Below are 10,450 nucleotides of genomic sequence, written 5' to 3'. Positions count from 1 at the left end.
GTGTGTGTGTGTGTGTGTGTGTGTGTGTGTATCACATCTTCTTTATCTATTCATCAATCAATTGATGGACACTTGGGCTGCTGTATCTCATCTATTATAGATAATTCTCCTATAAACATAGAGGTGCATGTATCCCTTTCCATTAGTATTTTTGTATTCTTTGGGTAAATACCCAGTAGTGCAATTGCTGAATGGTAGTTTTATTTTTAGCTTTTTGAAGAACCTCCATATTGTTTTCCACTGTGGCTGCACCAATTTGCATTTCTACCAACAGTGCATGGGGTTCCTTTTTTCTCCACAGCCTCACCAACACCTGTTGTTTCTTGTGCTTTTGATTTTAGCCATTCTGATAGGGGTGAGGTGATATCTCACTGTGGTTTTGAGTTGCATTTCCCCGATGACTAGGGATTTTTTCATAAGTCTGTTGACCATCTGTATGTCTTCTTTGGAGAAATGTCTGTTCATGTCTTCTGCCCATTTTTAATTGGATTATTTATTTATTTTTGGTGTTGAGTTGTGCAAGTTCTTTATATATTTTGGATATTAACCTTTTATCCAACATGTCATTTGCAAATATCTTCTCCCATTCAGTAAGCTGCCTTTTACTTTTGTTGATTGTTTCCTTTGTTGTGCAGAAGCTTTTTATTTTGTTGTAGACCCAATAGTTTATTTTTGCTTTTGTTTCCTTGCCTCAGGAGAACTATCTGAAAAAAAAAGTGCTTTGGCTGAGGTCAAATAAGTTGATGCCTGTGTTCTCTTCTAAGATTTTTAGGTTTTCAGGTCTCACATTTAGGTCTTTCCTCAATTTTGAATTTATTTTTGTGTATGGTGTAGGAAAGGGTCCAGTTTCATTCGTTTACATGTTGCTGTACAGTTTTCACAGCACCATTTGTTGAAAAGACTATCTTTTTCCCATTGGATATTCTTTCCTGCTTTGTCGAAGATCAACTGGCTATACAGTTGTGGGTTTATTTCTGGGTTTTCTATTCCGTTCCATTGATCTGTGTGCTTATTTTTGTGCCAGTACTATACTTTTTTTTTTTAATATAGTACTATACTGTTTTGATGACTACTGCTTTGTAATATAACTTGAAGTCTAGAATTGTGATGAGTCCAGGTTTGCTTTTCTTTTTCAAGGTTACTTTGGCTATTTGGGGTCTTTTGTGGTTCCATACAAATTTTGGAATTATTTGTTTTAGTTCTGTGAAAAATGTTGTTGGTGGCTTTTTTAAAATATTTATTTATTTATTTTTGAGAGAGAGAGAGAGAGAGAGAGAGAGAGAGAGAGAGAGAGAGAGAATATCCCAAGAAGGCTCCATACCATCAGCACAGAGCGTTATGCAGGGAACAAACCCATGAACTGCAGGATCATGACCTGAGCAAAAATCAAGAGTTGGAGGCTCAACCGACTGAGCCACCCAGGTGAACCACTGTTGGTGGTGTTTTGATAGGGAGTGCATTACATGTGTAGATTGCTTTGGATAGCTTAGACATTTTAACAATATTTGTTCTTCCAATCCTTGAGCATGGAATGTTTTACTATTTCTTTGTGTCATATTCAATTTTTTTCATCGGTATTTTATAGTTTACAGAGTACAGGTCTTTTGCCTCTTTAGGTAGGCTTACTCCTAGGTATATTATTATTTTTGGTGCAATTATAAAAGTGATTGTTTTCTTAATTTGCCTTTTTGCTGCTTCATTATTGGTGTATAGAAATGCAACCGATTTCTGTATACTGATTTTTTATCTTGAGACTTTACTGAATTAGTACATCAGTTCTAGCAGTTTTCTGGTGGAGTCTTTGGGTTTTCTTTATCTAACATCATATCATCTGCAAACTGAAAGTTTTACTTCTTCCTTACCAATTTGGATGTTTTTATTTCTTTGGCTGTCTAACTGCTATGGCTAGGACTTCCAGGAATATGTTGAGGAAAGTGGTGAGGGCGGACATCTTTGTCTTGTTGCTGACCTTAGTAGCAAAACATTTAGTTTTTCAACATTTAGTATGATGTTAGCTGTGGGTTTTTTGTATATTGCCTTTATTATGTTGAGGTATGTTCCCTCCAAGTCCTCTTTATTGAAGGTTTTTGTTTGTTTGTTTTTAACATGAATGGATGTTGTACTTTGTCAAATGCTTTTCTGCATCTATCGAAATGGTCATATGGTTCTTATCTTTTCTCTTATTGATGTGATGTGTCATGTTGATTGATTTGCAATTATTGAATCTCCTTGCCAGAAATAAATCCCACTTGGTCATGGTGAATACTTTTTTAAATGTATTGTTGGATCCAGTTTGCTAGTATTTTGTGGAGGATTTTTGCATCTATGTTCATCAGAGATATTGGCCTGTAGTTCTCCTTTTCAGTGGTGTCTTTATCTGGTTTTGGTATCAGGGTAATTGTAGCCTCCTAGAATGAATTTGGAAGCTTTCCTTCCCCTTCTATTTTTTTGGAATAGTCTGAGAAAAATAGGTATTAACTCTTTAAATATTTAGTAGAATTATCCTGTGAAGTCCTTTCATCCTGGACTTTTGTTTGTTGGGATTTTTTTTAACTACTGTTTTAATTTCTTTGCTGGTTATTGGTCTGTTCAAATTTTCTGTTTCTTTCTGTTTCATTTTTTTAAATTTATATGTTTCTAGGAACTTACCCATTTCGTCTAGGTTGTCCTGTTTGTTGGCATATAGTTTTTCATAATATTCTCTTATAACTGTTTGTATTTCTGTGGTGTTTGTTATTTCCTCTCTCTCATTTGTGATTTTATTTATTTTAGTTATTTCTCTTTTTCTTGATAAATCTGGCTAGAGGTTTATCAAATTTTATTTTATTATTTTTTAATGTTTTTTTAAATTTATTTTTGAGAGAGAGAGAGAGAGAGAGAGAGAGAGAGACAGATAGACAGACAGAGGATGAGCCTGGGAGGGGGAAGAGAAGGGGTACAGAGGATCCAAAGCAAGCTCTGCACTGTCAGCACAGAGCCTGATGTGGGGCTTGAACTCACGAACCGTGAGATCATGATCTGAGCCAAAGTCAGACGCTCAACTGACCGAGCCACCCAGGTGTCCCTCAAATTTGATTTTTTAAAAAGAACCAGCTCCTGGTTTCACTGATCTGTTCTATTGTTTTCTTAATTTCTATATCATTTATTTTTGCTATAATCTTTATTATTTCCCTCCTTCTGCTGGTTTTAGGTTTTGTGTGTTGTTTATATCTCTCTTACTTATTTATTTGTTGTGTTTTAGTTTCTACTACTTAAATGAAAATTCCCTGACAAAGTAGAAACTTAATAAATATTTCTTGAATGACTTGATTGAAAGATTATTACTTATAGCTCACCATGTAGCATTTTAGTTTCTACTACGATGATGTTTTGTTGTTATTCATGTATTTGTCTGGATATCATAGATTTAATATTCTTTAAAGGATGGAGTTAAGTCCAAATGGTGTTTGGAAAGTATTCTCACTTTTAAGCAGAAAATGAGGTCTAGCAATAGAAGGAACCAGTTGTAAGGAACCAGTGCATACTTAGTGTAGCAACTTGGTTTCCATCACTGCATTAACTCTCCACCCCTACCAACAATTCTCTTATTTTGACCTTTTTGTCTTAGGGACTATCTTTCCTAATGGTAGTCTTGATCTCTGTTACTTCCTCTGCTTGATGTTTCCAGTAAAGATGATCAGCTTCCAACTCCTTCGTTGCTCCCTTTTGAAGGTGAGTGGAGCTAAAAGCCACTACAATAACAGGAACAGATGCTCATTCTTCTTGGTATCTGTCTTTATTTCTCCTTTCCTTTTGAAGGATAATTTCACTGGATGTGAAGTTCTAGGCTGATGGCTTCCTCTCTTAACATTAATGTTGTGCCACTCTTTCTCTTTGCTTGCATGGTTTCCAACAAGAAGCCCACTGTAATTCTTACTCTTGTTCTTCTATAAGTAAGGGTGATTTTTTTTCCCTCTCACCCCAGCGTTTTTCAAGATTTTTTATGTGTCTTTAATTTTTGTAGTTGAATATGTTATGCATATAACATACATATAAATGCATATATAAATATGTAGTTGAATATTTATCCTGCTTGATGGTCTCTGAGCTTCCTGGATCTGTGGTTTGGTATCATTAATTATGGAATTCTCAGCCATTATTACTTCAAGTATTTCTCCTTCTCTTTTTTCTTTTTTTTTTTTTATTCTGGCATTTCAATCATTTGTGTATTTTACCTTTTGAAATTATCCCACCGTCCTTGGATGATATTTCTCTCCCCCTTTTTCATTCTTTTTTTCTTTTTATATCTCAGCTTTAAAAGTTTCCATTGACCCATCCTTAAGTTCGCTGATTCTTTCCTCAGCTACATCTAGTCTACTAATGAGCCCAATGAAAGCATTCTTTATTTCAATTACAGTGGTTTTGATTTCTAGCATTTCTTTTTGATTATTTCCTAGAATTTCCATCTCTCTGCTTATATTACTCACCTGTTCTTGCCTACCTTTTCCATTAGAGCCCTTAGCATATTAATCATAGTTATTTGAAATTCCAGACCAGGCCTGATAAAACCAACATCTGTGTCATACCAGAGTATGATTCTGATGCTTACTTTGCCTGTTCAGACTGTGTTCTCTCTCACCTTTAACATACCTTGTAATTTATTTTTTGTTATTGAGAGCTGGTCATGATATATTGAACTAAGGTAAACAGGCCTTTCCTGTGAGGTTTTATGTTAATTTGGCTAGTAGTTGGACTGTGCTTCATGTTTGCTAAAGCTGTCAGTAGCAAAAGCTTCCATTTCTCTCGCCTTTGTGTTGTTAACTGTTGTCTTTGAGTTTCCTTAAGAATTCAGGGGCGCCTGGGTGGCGCAGTCGGTTAAGCGTCCGACTTCATTCAGGTCATGATCTCGCGGTCCGTGAGTTCGAGCCCCGCATCAGGCTATGGGCTGATGGCTCAGAGCCTGGAGCCTGTTTCCGATTCTGTGTCTCCCTCTCTCTCTGCCCCTCCCCCGTTCATGCTCTGTCTCTCTCTGTCCCAAAAATAAATAAACGTTGAAAAAAAATTAAAAAAAAAAGAATTCCTTCTTTGTTTTTTAAGTTTATTTATTTATTTTGAGAGGGAAAGAGAGCATGCACGTGCAGGGGAGGGGCAGAGACAGAGAGGGAGAGAGAGAATCCCAAGCAGACTCCACACTGTCAGCACAGAGACCAACAGCCTGACATGGGCTCAATCCCACAAACCACAAGACCATGACTCGAGCCAAAATCAAGAGTCAGACGCTCACCAGACTGAGCTACCCAGGGTTCCTTAAGAATGCATTCTTAAGCAGAGTCTCAGTCTTGCAGTTTTTTCCTGAATCCACTGTTATTATAGTATTGGTATGATGGTAAGGTATGGAAAAGAGGAAGCTTTCTACAATCTTATGATTAAATCCTAGTTGTTCAGTGGCCTTGTGTCTCTGGGCTGAGACCTTAACATATGTTTCTTAGCTTCCTTTCCCTCTCCTTTAAATGAGAGGAAGGTTAGAGGAGACTGCAGTGGGAGAAATTCCCTACCTCTGTGTGTGATAAGGCTCTGGAGAGTAGGCCTTAGTTATGGAGAACACTCTGGGCATATTTCACAATGGTTACTCTTGTCTTCCCCTTGCCATAGCCATGAGGTGATCTTTCTTGGCCCTTTACCATGGAAACCTAGTGGTGTTCCTGGAGGTGAAGTCCATGAATGTGTGAGGGTCCTGTGAGACCTGCAGGCCTCAGGATGTTCTCATTGTCAGGCTAGTCCATACTCAGCCTCCAGAAATTCATCCAAATTTCTCTTTAAATGTTTCTACCAATTTTTGGCCCCATTGTCTTCTGCTCCAGAATAGCATATCTCAGTTCTTGCTCTCCAGGTTTTGGCATGGTGGTTTGTCCTACAATCTTCATTCTTTGATATTTTGAAGAAAAGTCACTGATTTTCAGCCAGTTTAATATTAGCTTTTCCTAAGGATGAAACTGATTATTTACAAGCTTTTAACACATTGGATCCTGAACTGGAAGTCTAGATATCTTTTACAGTATCTAGCACTGCATTAAACACGCATCAGCAAACCATGTCTTGGCTGTGTTTCCACCATTGCTACTTGGCCCATTTTGCCACCACTTCCCACAGCTGCATCGGACAATCTTCTTGCCAAAGGAAAAGATTTGGAGCTTTGGCAAGTTGTGTTCTAATGACTGACAAACTCTGAAATATAGGTACTAACTTAGTACTAACAGTGAGTGATGGATGACAACCAAGATTAAGTCAGGGATTATCTCACTTAGCTTCTTGTTTCCTTGTTCCAGACATGTGTATTTGCATCATGGCCAAAAGCCCATTTCTGTTGGGCTGGACCCTCAGCCTCCTCAGGAAAGTCCATTTCTGGCATCTCAGATATATAGGACCTTCCCTGAGGTCTTGGTTGCTGAGATGTAGAGAGCCTTTAGTTTTCTTATTTATGGTTTTGTTTTTACTTAATGGCAACCTGTTTCCTCTCCTTTCTGTCCATCCTTCCATCATTCCTTCCTTCCCTCCCTCCTTCCTTCCGCCTTCCTTCCTTCCTTCTCCTTTTAATATTAGTATTTAGCCTGTTTGTGTTAAGTTAAACATTTTACTCTTTAATGATAGCGTTTATCAGAACAAGACAATTTAGCTGAAGATGGCTGCCTGGTGAGACTTTTCAATACTGATTTTAAATGCAAATTAATACAAGCAATTACCAGATATTATACATGCTCTTAAAATGGAATGCTTTAAATGACATTTCCTTGGCAATCTGTGTGAATCCCAAAGATTAGGCATTCTCTTTATTCACTAAATTAAATATGCATCCACAGCCCAGTTTGAAGTTACTATCATATAATCATTCTTATTGTAGCCATTTCCAATAAAGATGACCTTATCAAATAACAATTACCTAAAGAATTATTTCCCACTTGGGAATATATGTTTGGAAAGAGATATACCTTTTGTGTTTGGATGGGTTCGGACAGGGGATGAAGACCAACGTAACATGTTAGGGAGGTGGATTTTTTTTCCCCTCAATCCAAAGTTAGGGAACTAACATTTATTGAGTCTTTTTTGTGTCAAACACTTTCCATTCATCCAATATTCAATGAATATTTATTGAGTGCTACCATGTTTTGGCCATATGTTTTAAATTCTGGGAATGCAATGGGATGGGACAGACTCAGTCCCTTCTCTTACGAATCTTATATTCTGGTTGGGAAAAGAAAGTGAATCCAGAGAATAAGTAGCCTGATGTGTGGGACAGAGAATGGCTGGGTGAGGAGATACAAAGAGGGTATACATTAGATAGGGTAGAGAAAGCAAGTCCTGTTTGAAAGGTGGCATTTGCAGTGAACTATCAGAGAGTCAGCCAACCACTCATTTTCTCATTTTTACAACAATGTGAGACAAAGGTAACATTAGTTCAGCTGATACAGGCAAAGAAATTACTCAACTAGATTAAGTCATTACTCTAAAGTTACACAGACTTCAAATGTTACTCCTTTTGCCTCCAAAGCTGTTCACTGCCCATCATATCCCACAGGTACTTGTTCACCAGCAGCCTCAGGCTGGGGCAGAAACAAGCTCTTTGTTTGCCTGATCTTGGACTTTAGACGTGAAACAGAATTTCCTAAGAAAACTAATGCAGGGTCGTATATTTTTCAATAAGAACATTAAAAAGAAGAAAAGACAACCGCTTAATTTTAATTACTTTTTCATTAAAAAATGTATTTTAATACCAAAAAAGTAGAAGGGGTATTTTCTGAGATTAAAGGACACGAATCTGAATTAATTGAAATCAGCTTCATGAAATGCATTATTTTGTCTTTATCTTACTTATTTCACAGAGAACTACTAGAGCCACGACTTAAGTGGATCCATTTGAGAACCAATGGACTCAATGACCTTTGGGATTATATTCAACCTTGAGAATCTTAGGTTGATGTCAACCTCCTAAGCTTGATGTGTGGAGAGCTTCATCTGTGAGTATATAAACTTTCTATTAATTGAATCAGTCCAGGAAAAGGTAGGTCATCATGACCTAAACATTTTCAGTTTGAGTCACTTGAAATGTTTATCTATTTAGGGAAAAGGAGATGATGTATTCTCTGTTCACTAAAAAGTTCAAACACAACTTAAAGCTCATTACAAAATAATTTACAAACTGTTTTTCGGTAGGCAATGGCTCACAGTGGCTTGAATAAGTTAAGAGCTTAGATTCATTGCTTTTCCTATTAATTAAATAGAAAGTAGAAATGACCATTTGGACTTCTTTTTTTTTAAGACACATTTATACATTTAGCAACCAACAGCATGCGTGCAAAAAAAATCTACATTAAAACCCTTTGTTGGAATGCTTTACACTTTCCACAGAACAGAAACTAAAATAACTTGTTATGCAATTAGTCACAAATACAGTCCTTGAGTTTTTTACCCATACACACAAGTAATATCTAAAACATCCCCCTTTTTTTTTTGTAACAGCTAGGCCCTGCCACCACTGTGCTTGGCCGAGTTCACAAATCTGTTGCAACCTATAGCTTCCCTGTCATCTCTCTGGCTCTCCTCTCCTGCTAAGATTTGTTTCCTGGCAGTAATTCAAACCTTCTGCCACCGCCATAGGTACTGCTGCTGGAACCACCATAGCCGTGTTGGTTTCATGGTTTGGCAAAATATTGGCCACCGCCACCAAAGAGGCCGGAGCTTCTGCCTCCAAAATGTCCTCCTTTCGTGGGTCCAAAATTTGAGGATTGATTGTTGTAATTGCCAAAATCATTATAGTTTCTACCACCTCCCAAATTGCATCCATCATTACCAAATCCATTATAGCCATCTCCACTGCCACCATATTCACCACCACCTTTACTGCCACCAAAGCCACCTCTCCTACTGAAGTTTCCTCCATGACCAAAGTTGTCATGCCCACCAAAACCACCTCTATGACCCCCACCAAAGTTTCCAGAACCACCTCAACCTCTTTGGCTGGAAAGAAGCACCAGCCATCTCTTGCTTAGATAAGGTTTTCCTTACTTCACAGTTGTGGCCATTCACAGTAGGATTTTTTTTTTTAATTTTTTTTTTTCAACGTTTATTTTATTTTTGGGACAGAGAGAGACAGAGCATGAACGGGGGAGGGGCAGAGAGAGAGGGAGACACAGAATCGGAAACAGGCTCCAGGCTCTGAGCCATCAGCCCAAAGCCCGACGCGGGGCTCGAACTCACGGACCGCGAGATCGTGACCTGGCTGAAGTCGGACGCTTAACCGACTGTGCCACCCAGGCGCCCCTCACAGTAGGATATTTTTGAATGACAGTCTTATCTACAGAAACATGGTCATCGTAAGCTACAAAAGCAAAGCCCCTCTTCTTGCCACTGCCTCAGTCAGCCATGATTTCAGTCACTTCAGTTTTCCCATACTGTTCAAAATAATCTCTTAGATGATATTCTTCAGTGTCTTCCTTAATGCCACCAACAAAAGTCTTTTTGACAGTTAAGAAGGCGCTCGGTCTTTGAGAATCTTCTCTTGAGACAGCCCTCTTTGGTTCTACAACTCTTCCACCCACCTTGTGTGGCCTTGCATTCACGGCTGCATCCACCTCTTCCATAGTAGCATGTGTGGCAAACCCAAAGCCTCCGAAGCACTTGGTGTTTGGATCTGTCATTACCACACAGTCCATATGCGTTCCCCATTGCTCAAAATTGCTTCTCATACTTTCATTAGTTGTTTCAAAGCTCAAACCTCTGATGAAGAGCTTCTACAGCTCTTCTTAGGAGAAAAGACTTAGGAGACTCTGACTTAGACATGACAGAAGTGGAAGGGGAGACTTTTAATGATGCTTGCTCCATGGTGTCCATGGACAGAAAGCAACCCTTTGGATTTATATGAATAAGAATGTATGTGCGGGTATCTTTGTCATGAATATTCAACTATTTATCACTTTATGGTATTGATATAATTTATTTCTTTTCCTAACCATGAAACATAAGCAAAACTAGAAAATGTAAAAGAATAAATACTGTTTAAAATTCTATGAAAACATAGGCGTGCCTGGGTGGCTCAGTCGGTTGAGTATCTGACTTTGGCTCATGTCATGATCTCACGGTCTGTGAGTTCGAGCCCCACCTCTGGCTCTGTGCTAATAGCTCAGAACCTGGCACCTGCTTCAGATTCTGTGTCTCCCTCTCTCTCTGCCCCTCCCCCACTCATGCTCTATCTCTCTGTTTCTTTTTTTTTTTTTTAGAGAGAATAACCTTTATTTATTTTTCATTTATATATGAAATTTATTGTCAAATTGGTTTCCATACAACACCCAGTGCTCATCCCAAAAGGTGCCCTCCTCAATACCCATCACCCACCCTCTCCTCCCTCCCACCCCCCATCAACCCTTAGTTTGTTCTCAGTTCTCAACAGTCTCTTATGCTTTGGCTCTCTCCCACTCTA

At 38.4% G+C, this 10,450-nt stretch overlaps 1 pseudogene; it reads right to left on the bottom strand.

The window, feature by feature from the left end:
• Positions 1–8,496: 8,496 nt before the first annotated feature.
• Positions 8,497–9,813, bottom strand: LOC121031274 (heterogeneous nuclear ribonucleoprotein A1-like; annotated as a pseudogene).
• Positions 9,814–10,450: the final 637 nt, after the last annotated feature.

The sequence above is a fragment of the Herpailurus yagouaroundi genome, unplaced genomic scaffold (assembly GCF_014898765.1).
Source record: "Herpailurus yagouaroundi ecotype Mexico unplaced genomic scaffold, PumYag 141, whole genome shotgun sequence".
Classification (NCBI taxonomy): Eukaryota; Metazoa; Chordata; class Mammalia; order Carnivora; family Felidae; genus Herpailurus; species Herpailurus yagouaroundi.
This window is presented reverse-complemented; position numbering and strand designations above follow the sequence as displayed.